Source organism: Suricata suricatta, chromosome 17, assembly GCF_006229205.1.
Source record: "Suricata suricatta isolate VVHF042 chromosome 17, meerkat_22Aug2017_6uvM2_HiC, whole genome shotgun sequence".
NCBI classification, from domain to species: Eukaryota; Metazoa; Chordata; class Mammalia; order Carnivora; family Herpestidae; genus Suricata; species Suricata suricatta.
In genome coordinates this window covers 1,549,478-1,553,435 of record NC_043716.1, presented here as the reverse complement: position 1 = coordinate 1,553,435, position 3,958 = coordinate 1,549,478, and positions in this window count along the sequence as shown.

The following is a 3,958-nucleotide window of genomic DNA, read 5'->3' as shown; positions in this document are numbered from 1 at the left end:
TAAAACACTTTATAAAAAAGTTTTTTAATAAAAATTTAAAAAATAACATGTTGACATTTGGGGCCTCTGGGGAAAAGCTACACAGGCTTCCTAGCGTCCTTTCCAACTGTGTATAAACTTTATTTGAAAACACTGTAATTAAACAGAAGAAGAATGGGTGCAGAATCCGAGGCAGCAAGGACGAACGACTCCGAGCCGCGCACGGAGGAGCCCGCCCGACGGAGCGGCCGGGAGGGAAGGCCGCGAGGGCAGATGCAGCTGTGCGGGCGGATATGGGCAGACCTGGCCTGCCCGCCGCCTGCCCGCCGCCTCGGGGAAGTGGGAAGCGGGTCATCAACCACGAGCGAGGGTGCAGAGACGGGGTCAGAGGTCGTCTAGGAGAGCGGAAGCGCAGCACGACTGCTGGGAGCTCTAACTGAGGCCAGCCAGCCGGGGCCTTGCTCTTCGCCAGCTAGCGCGAGCTGCGCCGGTGCAGGCACAGAACAAACAGAGTTGAACTTGACACAGACGTGGCACTGCCAGGCAAGCACAATGTAGGGAGAGTGGCGAGAAAGTGATTGTAACGGCATTTAAATCGGGCAAGGAGGGAAGGGAGAACGTGACGGGTAACAAACCGGTCACTTTCCTTCAAGGAGTGGTGAGTGCTAGGACAACGGAACAGGACGGAGACCGTGTGGTTCCGGAAGAGCCGGCACGGGGCGTCGGGGTGGTGAGACCGCCGTGACACAGGGGCAGGTAAGCTGAGACCCAGGTGAGGCGGTGGCCTTCCCAGGAGTGTCCCGTCAGGTGGCCAGCCTGGCTGGCCACGGGTCAGACAGATGGGGAGTTGGAGGGATGAGGTCGAGAGGTAAGCGGAGGCCACAGAAGAGGGGGGCTCACGCGATGGGAAATGACCATACGGTTTTGAGCAAGAGAGTGCTGCCATCTTGCTGATGTTTTCAAACAGATTGCGCTACAGGCTGGGGAATGGAGCAGTGCAGAGCCGCGGGGACACCAGGCAGAACAAGTCACCTGTCCTTCTAAGAACATAGTCATAGGGGACACGAGATCAGGGATTTGCTTTAAAATGCCCGATGGGTTGGGGGACACGAGTTGGGAGGGTGACCATTAAACAATGTTGGGGAAACATTCATTGTTAAATTCAGGTAGTGGAGATGGCATAGGATGGGACAGTTCAAAACACTACTTCCTCTACTTCTGTGTCATCTGAAGTAAGTTCCCTAAGTCTTTTTTAATTACGTGTAAAAAATAAATCAGGGACGTCTGAGGGGCTCAGTCAGGTAAGCGTCTGGCTTTGGCTCAGGTCGTGATCTCATGGTTTCTGGATTCGAGCCGTGTGTCGGGCTCTGTGCGGACAGCTCAGAGCCTGGAGCTGCTTCCGATTCTGTGTCTCCCTCTCTCTCTGCCCCTCCCCTGCTCACGTTCTGCCTCTCTCTCTCTTTCAAAAATAAATAAACATTAAAAGAAAAATCAAAGCCTACTTGTGTAGGCGGGAGGAGATCGTGTACATGCTAAACGAATAAACAGACCATCTCTGTACAGTCTCACAAAGGACAGTGGCTCACAGGTGGTCTGGAGGGCTTCCCAGAGGCGGGGGGCGAATAAACGCAGAAGGGAAGAGATCCCTGCAGGGAGCAGGGGAGCAGCAGAGGGAGGGCTCCCAAGCAGAGCACTGTAAGTGCAAAGGCCCAAGGCCGAGAAAGCCCAGCTACTGAACGATTTTTAAAAGACAGCAAACGGGATCGGAATGTTACCTCGGCGAGCTCACTCTGGGGGCACCTGGGTGGCTCAGGTTAAGCAGCCCACTTCAGCTCCTGTCATGATCTCATGGTTCGCGGGTTCGAGCCCCCGCATCGGGCTCTGTGCTGGCAGTGCGGCGGGGGATTCGGCTTGGGATTCTCCCTCTCTCTCCGCCTGTCCCACCTCATGCACATATGCACACTTTCTGTCTCTCAATGAAGAAATAAACTTTAAAAAAAAAAAAGTGGCTTTAAAAAAAGAAAAAGAGAAAAGCCCACTGCAGTGGCTACATGAGAAACGGATGAAGTTCAGCAAAAATGAGGCGAGGAGATGTGTCGGGAGGTTGGTGCTAGAATCCGCACCAGATTCTGGTGTGAACTGGTCCAGGTTCGCTGGGGCACTAGAGTTCACGGGGCCTGCAGGGAAGCACAGTCGGTGAGTGAGCCAGCACAGACAGCCCAATCAACGGCCCGATTTGTCTTTCCAATGCACGCCAACTCGCCTACTTTCACTCATTTCTCATCTCGACTGGACTAGAAAGCCTCCGAGGGAAAAGATCACGCCTGTTTATCTACCTAGAGATGAAAAACAATAGCTAACCCGTGACAGATATTCAGTAAAGGTTTGTTGAATAAAAGCTCAAGGGGAAGCAAAGAAAACCCATGTACTGAGGGTCCAACATGAGACACACACAGGAAAAAAGTGAAGGCAGAGTATGTCCAAAAAAAAAAAAAACAAAAACCCAAAAAGGCGACACAGGCAATACTAAAAGGGGAGTCTAGTTCCCCACATCGCCTTTAGCCTTGCTCAAAATTGCACGGCTTTAGCCACTTGCAGAAAATAAGATGTTAAGTGCATGAGCGTGCCTGAGGGGGAGTGCAAACCTGAGAGACAATGAAAGAAACCACACCTGTAGCGGTAGAACAGAAAATATTTCAGAAATACCTAAAACCACACCAATTAGGAGGATTTAGAAAAGAAAATGCGTTCTCGGCTCCCGCTTCCCAAAGAGGGCTGAGATAGCAGAGGCCCAGTTCTGTCACCCGCAATAATGAGCAGTAATGTTAACATCGATGATCAGACTGTCCCTGATAAGCGTGGGGCTAAGAAGGTAGAATTACCCAGCAGGTTGTGACAACCCTCTCCCTGATACGAAGCACAGAGCGAGGAAGGTCCCAGCTTGTAACAAAGACCAGTCGGTCAAGGAAGACCACATGTATTTGGATCTTGAAGGAGGGGCAAAATCTGGGGGGAGGGTTAGGAGAAGATGGACGGCAGGAGATATTAAAGGCACACCCACCGCTAGACATAATGTTGGACACATTACGCATTCTTACAATCCGTGCCTTCACCTGGGCAAGAGAATGGGGGCTCAGGCGAGGACGGGGGCAAAGGGAAGGATGAGGGAAGGTCTGGACAGGTCTGGAAGCCACTTAAGTGACAAAATCAACCGGACCGCATATGAGGTATGTGAGCAAGAGTTCAGGACGACATCTGGGTGTCCAGTTTGCAGAACTGCATGGATGTGAGATTCTTCCCTTAGTATAACCCAAAGGATGCTTCTAGGCCAGTCTAGAAAGTTCTGCATGATCTGCCCACTGACTACTCACTTCACCGGCCTCATCATGCTCTCTCTTCCCCCACCGCCTCTGAGCCCCAGACACAACGCCCTTCTTTCCAGTTCCTTCCTAGCACGAGCTTTCCACTGCCTGAACCCTTCTCCCATTTTCTTTCCCTACCCAACCCTTAACTCATCCGGAGAGGTGGGGGGGCTCAGCTTAAACTCCAGGGCCTCAGGAAAATCTGTAGTTTTCCAGATTAGCTTAGAGGTCACTGCTATGTAATTCTCACAGCGTCTGAGAAGAAAAAAACCTTTGTTCGTCGCCACTGCCGTCTGTAAAGTGCAGCACCTTGAGCTCAGCCCTTCGTAGGAACTCAGTAAATATCTGCTGACTACGTTCACTCACTTCGTCGAAACAATCCCCAAAAAGAGATACGCCGGGGCCTGGACTCGAACCCGCTCTTGTGTGACCACCAAAAAGGAGCCCAGCGGCGGAGAAACGAGGCCCTTCCTCTTGCCTGAGTTTCCACCGACGGCTTCCTCAAGGCGCGGATGTGGCCCAGACCTACACCGGCTCCGCTCTCCGCCCCAGCTCCCCTGCCTGCCGCCTCCCGGGCGCCGCGGCGGGGCCCCGCGACCCCGGTCCCGGGAGCAGCG